This window comes from Aethalodelphis obliquidens, unplaced genomic scaffold (assembly GCF_003676395.1).
Source record: "Aethalodelphis obliquidens isolate GAN/ISIS:26980383/991018 unplaced genomic scaffold, ASM367639v1 scaffold44, whole genome shotgun sequence".
Lineage (NCBI taxonomy): Eukaryota > Metazoa > Chordata > Mammalia > Artiodactyla > Delphinidae > Aethalodelphis > Aethalodelphis obliquidens.
The window spans coordinates 6,756,841-6,768,255 of NW_020837988.1; the positions used below are offsets into that span (position 1 = coordinate 6,756,841).

General features: G+C 46.3%; 4 non-coding genes across 4 annotated transcripts; 2 read left to right on the forward strand and 2 right to left on the reverse strand.

Moving 5' to 3' along the window:
- Positions 1 to 2,256: 2,256 nt before the first annotated feature.
- Positions 2,257 to 2,329, forward strand: TRNAR-CCU (transfer RNA arginine (anticodon CCU)). The gene has a single exon. It is a non-coding gene; the product is annotated as a tRNA-Arg (tRNA).
- A 458-nt stretch (positions 2,330 to 2,787) lies between these two features.
- TRNAR-CCU (transfer RNA arginine (anticodon CCU)) lies at positions 2,788 to 2,860 on the reverse strand. The gene has a single exon. It is a non-coding gene; the product is annotated as a tRNA-Arg (tRNA).
- A 327-nt stretch (positions 2,861 to 3,187) lies between these two features.
- TRNAR-UCG (transfer RNA arginine (anticodon UCG)) lies at positions 3,188 to 3,260 on the reverse strand. Its single transcript has one exon. It is a non-coding gene; the product is annotated as a tRNA-Arg (tRNA).
- A 521-nt stretch (positions 3,261 to 3,781) lies between these two features.
- TRNAR-CCU (transfer RNA arginine (anticodon CCU)) lies at positions 3,782 to 3,854 on the forward strand. The gene has a single exon. It is a non-coding gene; the product is annotated as a tRNA-Arg (tRNA).
- The last annotated feature ends 7,561 nt before the right edge of the window (positions 3,855 to 11,415 follow it).

The window sequence follows — 11,415 nt, forward strand, 5'->3', positions numbered from 1 at the left end:
TAAGAGCTTGTCACCTGGAGGCTCCAGTGATGGCCAAGGGCCCTGCCTGTGGCCAGGGCAGTAAACCATAGTATTGAGAGAATGGGCTGTGAAGCCAGCTGCGCTGGATCAGCTGCTGATTTCCACCACCCCCAGCTGTGCAGCCTTGGGCAAACTACTCGGCCTCTCTGAACCTTAGCTTCACCATCTATAAACTAGGGATGATGTTGTTAGTGCCCACCTCGTAGGGTGGTAGTGGTTAGTGGCACTGAGCCTACACCCAGCGAATGTTAGCCATAATTAACAGTTTAGCCATGATTAAACAGTTCCAGTTTGGCTGGAAGCCAGGGGGTGAGGAGCTGTGGAAGACACACCTGCCACCTTGAGTGGGAGCCAGGCCTAGAAAGGCCTTAAATGTGACAGCTAAGACATTTAGACTCCACCCCTACAGAGGCTGTCAGGGGAAGATTAATCTGACCGTGACTGAATGAGAAAAGACTGCGGGGAAGTGGACACAGGTTGATGGACAGACCCATGTGAGCAGTTAGGGACCCATCCTGGAACTAGGGCAGTGACTACTGGCATGGAGAGAAAATAGCAGGTGCAAAAGGGTTATGGGGACAGAAAATTGGCTTGGGTGGAGTGCGAGCTGGTGTGTGACAGGGTGCTGAGCTTTCAGCCAGGAAAGTCACCGAGGGAGCAGGCTTGGGAGGATGGTTGGATGATGGGTATGGTTTTGCCTTCGAGGAGCTGACTATGTGGGGCCTGAGGAGGAATGCTTAGGTGGAGATAGCCAGGAGAGGGAATGGAGCTGGAGCTGGGGAGTGAGGTCAAAGCTGGAGATGCAGGACAGGGGACAAGTAGAGTCTTGGGAATGGAGGAGCAGTTGAAGATGAGGCAAGGCAGGGCAAGATGATGGTGGCGGGAAACCAGAGAGGGCATCTCTCTGGTTAAACTCGAGCCTAGTGCTGGACCTGTGAGGCCCTCAGAAGACATTGGTGGCATGTGAAGGGACCTGGGAAAGCATTCGAGATACGGAGGAGGGGAAGGAGGTAAAGAGAAACAAAAGCCAGGGGACAGAGAGTGGAGAACAAGGGCAGGACCTGTCATTTAAAGAAAAAAAAAAAAGGTTGAGGGCAAAAGAATGAACATGGGTGAACTCACACAATGATGAGTGATAGAGGCCAGACTATAAAAGAATATGATTCCATTTGTATGAAGTCCAAAACCAGGCAAAACTACTGCTTTATGGTAACGAGAGGGAAGTATTTACTCGGAGGCAGTGGTGACTGATGGGGAGGGGATATAAGAGAGCCTTCAGCGGCGCTGGAACTGTTCTGTATCTCATCCAGCCATGACCTTAAGATCTGTACACCTTACTGCATGGATGTTACACCTCAGCAAACAGACCAATTAGTAACTGAAAGGAGGACATTCTCAAGGCTGGAGACTGGAGCCAGGTGGAGTACATTCCTCTTTCTTGCTGGTATTAAGGGTTTGTGCAGACTCTATACGTGGGTGAGAGAAAAAAAAGAATGTCTCCAAGCCCCTGGAAGGCAAAGGTCTCAACGCAGGCACCACAGGAAGTGAACACTGCTCTTGGCTAAAGCTTCTCCTGTTATATCTTTCAGATCCGCGTGACTTTTAGTAATGGATTTTAAACGTGTGTAACATTTTAAAGTGTGCTTTTTCTGTATTTGTATTACCTTTTGTATAACAGTTTAAAGGAACAGAATATTAGAGTGAAGTATCTAGTTGGGTGATCCATTTCTTTCCTGTATATTATATATTTGTGTACGTATATATTTCTACTATTAAGACTGGAAGGATTTGTTCCTCCCCGTTGTACATCGTTTCATGATGGGGGATTTTGACTTTGTGTTTCAGTATTTGTGATTGATACTAGTCTGTTCTCCTTCCCTTCCTACACTACCTTTTCCTAAAATTCTTGGATTTTCTGTCAGTTCTGTAGAGGTGGACAAAATGGCCACGGTGGTAAAATTTGGAAATGCCTACAAACGGCAGCCTTCACCCGCCATCCATGGTCCAGGCGTCCGGCAGCCTCAGCGCCGGCCTCCCAGGCCCCACTGTGCTTCCGGGTGCGGGTGGCAGAAGGTGGTGAGTTCACTTCCCACCGTGGTTTCTTCCTAACGGTTGACTGTGAGCACCTGAGAGCCTACCCTCTCGCGGCCTCGGCCCCCCGTTAAGTCGTGCTTTGCAAGGCCCGGGGTCGGACCGCCTACTAGGGGGAGAGATGCCAGAAAAAATGAAGCACAAGCCCCAGTGGCCTAATGGATAAGGCACTGGCCTCCTAAGCCAGGGATTGTGGGTTCGAGTCCCACCTGGGGTAAGGACACCTTTTTGGCTCCTTCCGTCCGTAAAGGACTCTGGAATTCCTGCGCTGTGGTTCCACCGCATGGAAGACTCCAAACACACTGCGTTCGGGCCCGCGGGTGGAAGACCGAACAACCGGTTCCCCAAGGAGAGATCCCAAAGCCAGTGACTACACCCCTGCGCCCCTGGAAGGCACCAACTTTGGGACAGCTCACAGGCCGAGGGTAAAGGGCCAGAGCAAGGGTGTAACGTCACCAGGACACGAAGGGGGAGTGCGGGACACTGAGCCCGAGGCTGGGACACGCCAACTACTTGGCTGCAAATGAGGCCCTGGTACGCTGCACGGCAGAAGGCGAGCAGAGACCAGGCGGGTAGGGAGCCCCTGGGTCCCTAGATCCCTAGGCTACAGCCTCGGAGGCCCGCGCAATGCGAGCACAAAAGTTACTTTGGGGTGAAACTCTCCAACCCTGACTCCACCCCAGGTGGGACTCGAACCCACAATCCCTGGCTTAGGAGGCCAGTGCCTTATCCATTAGGCCACTGGGGCTCGATAACAAGGGTGCACCACGTGGTCCATGGTAACGTGCAGCCGCACGCGGACAGGCCTCACTCCGGCCTGCCATGACGCCTGCCGCACAGTGGACCCGATGAACGAGGGCCGGCCCTGGGCAGCCTGCAGGACAACCGGAGGGCACACCCGCGGGGCTACGAGAAAAGTTAAGGTTCAAGGTGAGGCGACTGCGCAGTGCCGGGGGGCAGGAAGGTGAGCGTCAAGATGCCCGAAGGACGCGCGAAGAGGTTGGTGAAACCGCAAACGAAGCGGGTTAGGATTATTGAGCCACCAAAGCCAGGAGCCCCTCGTCCAAAACTAAGCCGACCACGAAGGGACTCGAACCCTCAATCTTCTGATCCGAAGTCAGACGCCTTATCCGTTAGGCCACGCGGTCACGACGCCCACAGGCTCGCAATGCGATAGTTAAGTGCACGCCCCCTTGAAGGTGGCGTTGGCGCAAGAAACGACCGTGTGCGTTTGGCCACAAGGTGTGTCCCAGGTGTGGCGGAGGAAGAACCACAGTGCGGTCCCTGCGTCTGGCGTCAGCGCTGGTGCGGCCTTGGGTCACCAAATAAGTCTACGGGTGACTCCTACTTCGCGAGGAGGCCGCGTGCCCTAATGAATAAAATGTCTGACTTCGGATTAACAGTTTGAGCCCCTTCGTGGTCGAAGGGTTTTAGTCCCGAAAAGAGGATAGCACTCTTGTACCGCAACCAAATCCCAGTCCTTGCCCTTGTTTTAGACACGTAGAGCCCTTCGGACCCTCTCACAGCAGCTACTTCCGTCACCTGGACCTGGTAGTTCGGGCTCGTGTCCAAACGGGCTTTGCACCTGGAAACTTCCGGACTGACGTCATTACGCAGCCATGCGACCTCATAGTTCAAGAGGCATGTGATCCGGCGCCGCTTGCGAGAAGCCCCAGTGGCCTAATGGATAAGGCACTGGCCTCCTAAGCCAGGGATTGTGGGTTCGAGTCCCATCTGGGGTGAGGTGGCTTGACCGCTGCGTGTCGCTTTTGCATCTCTACCTTTTTAAGGTAAAAAACTCATGCGGCACATTTTCTCTTTTTAAGACCATTTGTGTGTGTGCGGGTGTGTGTGTATGTCTCTGTTGCAATTAATTTGCCCTTTCTTTTTGATCGAACCTGACTATACTTTTAAAGGTAAACCGTTATGACGGAAAATGGTTCCCCACTTCTTGTTGCCTCTTTGGGTTGGCATCTAAACAGACAACGTGGTGAAAGGGCTCTGCAAGCTACAAATCTCTGTGCAAAAGAAGCGAGCGTGTTCTGTGTGAGTCCACCGCTATAAAGTTAAAATCAGGCAACACCTTAGCCGGTCCCTCCCTGCCCCCTAAACCCTCCAGGGGAGACGAGCAGGCGGTGTGTGGCGCCGCCCACCCCCATGCCCTCAGTCCTGGTGTGGACTCTGTCTCCCTTGAGATGGCACCCACCACACTGCCCTGTGCTAGGGCCAGGAGGGGTGCAACGAAGCTCGTGTGTACAGCACGCGCATTGGACAGTGGGGATAACTGCCAATCTCTTGAGTATACCCAAGTCCCGCGGGGAGAAGATGGCATGCTCACATCGGGTGATCCCAGGAGTATTTAAAAAGGGATTCGTGGGTAAACAACAAGGTCCTACTGTATAGCACAGGGAACTATATTCAATATCCTGTGATTAAACCATAATGGAAAAGTGTTAAAAAGAATGTCTATGTATATATAATATATATATATCTGAATCACTTTGCTGTACAGCAGAAATTAACACATTTAAAATCAACTATACTTCAATAAAAAATAAATAAAATAAAAAGGGATTATCTACTGTATAACATAGGGAACAATACTCAATATCCTGTGATTAAACCATAATGGAAAATAATATTAAAAAGAATGTATGTATATATATATAACATGTATATATAATATGCATATCTGAATCACTTTGCCGTATAGCAGAAATTAACAACATTTAAAATCGACTATATTTCAATAAAAAATAAATAAATAAATAAAAGGATTATCGGGGAGATGTACATTTATGATTTTCACACTCTCCTGTGTGTGTGTGTGTGTGTGTGTGTGTGTGTGTGTATATATATATAAATATAAAATTATCCTTTGGTAAAATGTTTAATTTTTGTTTTAACTGTACTTTTCTGACCAGGGATGATTTTTTTTTTTTTTTTTACCTTGAAGCCCTGAGGAGCTATGGGTGTGCATCCAAGTTGACTGTCGCACTGTGTGCCCTTCGGGGATGCTGTATTTACTCGGGGAGAGGCTGTATTGTTCATCAGGTTTTCATAAGTCCTTGACTCAAAAAAGTTTCAAAACCACCATTCCTTGTACTTTTGTAGAAAGAAATAACAAACTAGAAGTACAGAATCTCCCTCTCCCTTCTCCAGAGTCATCCAGAATTCTTCCTGTTCTCTCTGCTGTAAGCCAGCCTCCAAGTTCTAGGGATGATACTTTCCAGCTCTCTCTGGCTCCCAAGCCCTGCCGCGTGGCTGCAGCATCACAGGCCCAGCCTGCAAAGCTGGGGCTACCGCTAAAACCATCCTCCAGGCCCTGCGTCCACGGAGCCAACATTCAAGTAAGAGAAAAGACAGTAAACTAATACCAGGAGGATTTCAAAATAAAGAGGGTGATGGGAAACTATTAGTTGAGTAGTCAAAGAAGGCTTCTGGGTACAGAACGGCAAAGGTACCATTGGTAATCTCATCACCTTCAGAGGACTTCTTTAATATCTTGGGTGACACACTACCTACTTCATGGGGTTATCGTGAGGAGTATTTATGCTCAGTGATTAGAACAGTCCCTGGAACGTAGTGTGTGCTCTGTAAGTCATGGTCATCGCCATTTACTATGATACTAGCTTGCTCCATTATTCAAGGTTTTTGTGTGATACTCTCCTACCAGACGTGAACCCCTGAAGGCTCAAATTTCATCTTACATTTCTTCTCTTTCATTCATAAGGAATTCATATTAAGATTCTTCTAAATGCCAAGCACAGTGCTAAGCCCTGGGAAATATAAATATGACTAAGGTATAGTACTGGCACTCAACAGAGAATCTTCTAGAATCCTCTAGATTTTCCTAACCTTCTAGGATGACGAACCGGAATCGCAAATGTCTGAAGGTAAGGGGCGCGTGAGAGGGGCAGTTAGCAATCTGCTATGGCTGTAATGGAGGAAGGAGAGCAATGTACGAAGAGAGAACCCTGGAGTAAGGAAATTTACATTTGATCTTGCGGGCAGAGGGTTTTAAGCAGAGGAGCAAAATAACTATACTTGCATTTTGAAAGATCTCCTTGGCAGCATGGTAAAGAATGAATTAGAGGGCTTCCCTGGTGGCGCAGTGGTTGGGAGTCCGCCGGCTGATGCAGGGGACACGGGTTCGTGCCCCGGTCCGGGAGGATCCCACATGCCGCGGAGCGGCTGGGCCCGTGAGCCATGGCTGCTGAGCCTGCGCGTCTGGAGCCTGTGCTCCGCAACGGGAGAGGCCACAACAGTGAGAGGCCCACGTACCGCAATAGAAAAAAAAAAGAATGAATTAGAGGGACTATTCCTGGTGACGCAGTGGCTAAGAATCCGCCTGCCAATGCTAGTGAGACACGGGTTTGATCCCTGGTCCAGGAAGATCCCACATTCCCTGGAGCAACTAAGCCTGTGCACCACAACTACTGAGCCTGCGCTCTGGAGCCCACAAGCCACAACTACCGAGCGCATGTGATGCAACTACTGAAGCCTGCGCGCCCCATGCTCTGCAACAAGAGAAGCCACTGCAATGAGAAGCCCGCGCACCGCAAGGAAGAGTAGCCCCTGCTCGCCACTAGAGAAAGCCCGCGTGCAGCAATGAAGACCCAACGCAGCCAAAAATAAATAAATAATTAAAAAAAAAAAGGATGAATTAGAGACAACCTTGTAAATCAACTACACTCCAATAAATATTAAAAAAAAAAAAAAAAGAATGAATTAGAGGCAGGTGAGGGTGCAGGCAGAGAGACCCCTTAGGGAAAGATGTATGGTTCAGGGAAGAAATAAGCAAACCATGAATGGAGGCGATAGCAGGGACACCAAGAGGAGGGAAGTAAAACAGATGTTCAGGAAATGGAACCTGTGGATCTGGTTCCTAACTGCTGTGGGATGAGGGAGACAAGGAGCCCAAGATGGTGCCCAGGAGTTTGGGGGACAGTGGTGCCACCCCCCAAAACAGATGGGGAAGGGATGAGTTCAGGGCTGATTATCTCAAGTTGAAGATGCCTGCAGGATCCCCAAGTGCCTGATCCCCACTCCCCGCCCCGCCCCACCCAAATCTATCCATTGTTTTCATTGTAGTTTCTGGTTTCTGCTTTGGTGTTTGAAAAATTCTCTCACCTGAAGCCTATATAAATATTCACCTACAATTTTTCCTGTTGTTTCTTGTGGTTTTTTTTTTTAACATTTACATCTGTAACTGGAATTTATTTTTAAGTGTCAAGTAAGGATCTGTTCCTGTTTTACAAATATTTAAACACTTAGATCAGTGCCTTTCCTCAATGATTCAAAATGCTACTTAAATTATTTAGTAAATACTTATATGCATATACCTTGAATAACGCAGGTGGGGTGGGGGGGGTGTTAGGGGCGCCGAGCTTCAGCTTCAACCAACCCGGATCATGTAGTCCTGTAGTGTTTACAGTTCAAAAAATCTGCGTGAAAGTGAGCTGCAATTCAAACACTGGTTGTACAGGGGTAAACTGTACTTAATCCTAATACAGTATGGACTTTTCCTGAACATTCTGTTCTTTTCCATTGATCTAATTATTCTTTAGCTTTTTTTTTTAAAGTCTTTATTGAATTTGTTACAATATTGCTTCTGTTTTATGTTTTAGTTTTTTGGCCCCAAGGCATGTGGGATCTTAGCTCCCCGACCAGGGATTGAACCCACACCCCCTGCATTGGAAGGTGAAGTCTTAACCACTGGACCACCAGGGAAATCTCTATTCTTTAGCTTTTTATGATACTTAATATGAGAATATTAACTTATAACCCAATTTATTAATTTTTTCAATATTTCCTATTTTTCTTATCTATATTTTCTGATTTTTTTCTGTAATCAAAATGTATTGTGTAATGAAATGTTTTTCTACGACACAATTTAATGCCATCAGTTTGCTTTGTTTTAATATGAAATGTTCATATTATTTTTTCTTCCAAACATTCTGTAATTACATATTTAATTTCTCATTGATCCAAGATTTAGGAGAGTTTCAGTTTCCAAGTGGCTGCATTTCTATATTGTTTTGTGTTATTGTAGTTTATACTGTGCGTATTAATTGTTGGTTGCCTAATGTTATTGGTTTCCAGTTATTCTGTTAGTATGACATAGAATTTAGTATATAAGCTATTGAGTCTTTATTATAGTTTGCTCTAGTCTCACTTGTCTTGCAAATGTCAAAAATAGAAAGGTATGATAAAATCTTTAAAAGTTATGTTTCTAGAAATTTCTTTTCAACTTTTTTGCTTTATATGGTTTTAATGTTATTTTTTTCAGTACATCAAGGTTCCAATCATTATTTTTTTCATGTGAATGGCTTCCTTTATTAGTTAAGAGCTGCGTTTGGCCCATGTCATGTTTTTGTCTCGATTTCTACTTTGCTAGATAGTAATATTATAAATCTACATTTCTGCCCATGCTTTAAAAATTCTTATGAAAAATTTCAAACATACCCAGAAACTGAGAATAGTAAATGAACCAACCTAGATCCATCAGTTATCAAGATTTTGTTGCATTCACTCTATTAATCCCTTTTATCCTTTTCTTTTTCTTAAGTATTTTTTTTTAAATCATTTATTTATTTATGGCCGCATTGGGTCTTCGTTGCTGCGCGTGGGCTTTGTCTAGTTGCAGTGAGCGGGGGGCTACTCTTCGTTGCACATGCAGGCTTCTCATTGTGGTGGCTTCTCTTGTGGAGCACAGGCTCTAGGCACGCGGGCTTCAGTCCTTGTGGCTCGTGGGCTCTAGAGCGCAGGCTCAGTAGTCGTGGCGCACGGGCTTAGTTGCTCCGCGGCATGTGGGATCTTCCCGGACCAGGGCTTAGAACCCATGTGCCCTGCATTGGCAGGCGGATTCTTAACCGCTGCGCCACCAGGGAAGCCCTTTCTTAAGTATTTTAAAGCAATCCCAGACATCACATCGTTTTACCCCTACATACTTCAATAGTCATCTCTTAATTAATTATCTTTTTACAGTTGATTGGTGCAAATCAGGATCCAAATAAGGTCCAAACACACAGGATTTGGATGCCGGGTCGCTTTTTAATCTAAAGCTGCCCCACCTTCCCTCCTCTCCTGCCGCGTGCCATTGACATGTCGAAAAACAAAAGGTCAGATTTCCTGTAAAATGTCCCACATTTTGGATTTATCTTCTTTGTGGTGTCATTTAACTTGTTCCTCTATCCCAGATATTTCTTCTAAATTGGAAGTTACTTTTAATGCCTTGATTTTTAAATCCAGGTTCAACATTTTGGCAAAAATACTTTCAAATGGTGCTGTGTAGTTAATATGTCAGAAGGTACATAATATGGGCTTGGCATCAGGAGGTGACAGCCTGATCACTGTCAAGTGCTTCATCAGACTTTCATATTATGGTCTCATCCATTAATGATCTTTGCCTGAATAAACCACAGTTGACCCTTGAACCACCTGCTGATTAGGGTTGCTGACCCTCCTCTGTCAAGTAATCTAAGCTTACAGTTGGCCCCTACCCACCCACAGATTCAACCAAGCTTGGATTCAACCCACCTTGTATGGTGTAGTTCTGTAGTATGTACTTATTGAAAGAAGTCCACATATACATGGACCCATGCAGTTCAAACTCGTGTTGTTCAAGGGTCAACTGTATTTCATTAGGGATTACAAAATAGTGCTTTTTCCAATGTTGCTTTCTTTCCGCATAGTTTGTAAAGCACTTTCTATCATTAACTAGGTCTATTAGTTTATCCTGAAATACCGTTGTTTAAATTAAAGCAGGATAAATGCATATTATTTTTCCTTCAATGCCGGTTTTTAGAGTAAGGAGTTGGAACCCTTGATATAGCCAATGTATCCTTCTTTAACTTTTTCCTTGGCCACGCCTCTGCTTGTGGGATCTTAGTTCCCCCACCAGGGACCGAACCCAGCCCAGCAGTGAAAGCACCGAGTCCTAACCACTGCACCACCAGGGAATTGCCTTTTATTTTTTAAAGGATGGACAGCTTGTAGTTGGATTTTAGCTGACCCAGTTTGAATTATTGTCTTCTAATAGGGGTCTTTACTGATCCATAATCATCCTAAGTATGTTTGGTTCTGTATTTATGCTACTTACGTTTTTGCTGATTTCTTTAACTTTTGCCATATAGGATGTACTTTTCTCTCTTGTGACTTGAAAAGCATAATCCTATTTTACTAGTGATAATTTTTTTTTTTTTTTTTTTTTTTTTGCGATACGCAGGCCTCTCACTGTTGTGGCCTCTCCCGTTGCGGAGCACAGGCTCCGGACGCACAGGCTCAGCGGCCATGGCTCACGGGCCCAGCCGCTCCGTGGCATGTGGGATCTTCCCGGACCGGGGCACGAACCCGTGTCCTCTGCATTGGCAGGCGGACTCTCAACCACTGCGCCACCAGGGAAGCCCCACTAGTGATAATTTTTAATGTAAAATCAATGCATGCTCAACGCAAAAACTTCAAATGATTCAGGATATAAAACTTAAAAGTGCCCCAATCCTTCCTAAATGCCTTGGACTGAGAGCACGTTGTCAGTTTTTCACTGTTGTTTCTTCCTGTGAGTCTTCCAAAGGCTCTCCCTCAAGTGCTAGGGACCCCTCCCTTTATGTTACAAAACTTTCATAGGACTCATGTTGCTTCTTCCCTTGAACACACGTTCTAACCACACTCCAAAAGCAAACTCAATGGCTTTTTCTAAGATTCCCATGTTTTCACTTGTCTGAATCCCTGTATCTTCAGCTGGATGGCTGGGTGCCAGTTCAATGATTCACAGCCTGGGGGGAGGGAGCGAAGGGTACTCGTTTTGTGCATTGAAGTCCATCTGGCAGAACTACTGCTGAACATCAGATTATGTTACGACTAAAGCAGCTCTAAGTGGAACATGCCTTGCTCCTCAATTAGTTTACCTTCGGCCTAGCCCCTGCCCTACAAATTAGAGGTGATAGTGCCCCAGGCTTCCTCTGCTTATGTCCTTTAAGACTACATTACTTTTTTCAGCGTTATCAGCAACTGTTGATCTTCTCCAGTAAATTCTGGAATCTCTGGCAGAAGTGTCACAAAATTATTGGCCTGTGCACATTACCCTTCCCCTGGTAGGTTTTTTTTTTTTGGTCTTCATTGCTGCGCCTGGGCTTTCTCTAGTTATGGTGAGCGGGGGCTACTCTTTGTTGCGGTGCGCAGGCGGTGGCTTCCCTTGTTGCGGAGCACGGGCTCTAGGCGTGCGGGCTCAGTAGTTATGGCTCGCGGGCCCTACAGCGCAGACTCAGTAGTTGTAGCGCACGGGCTTTGTTGCTCCGCGGC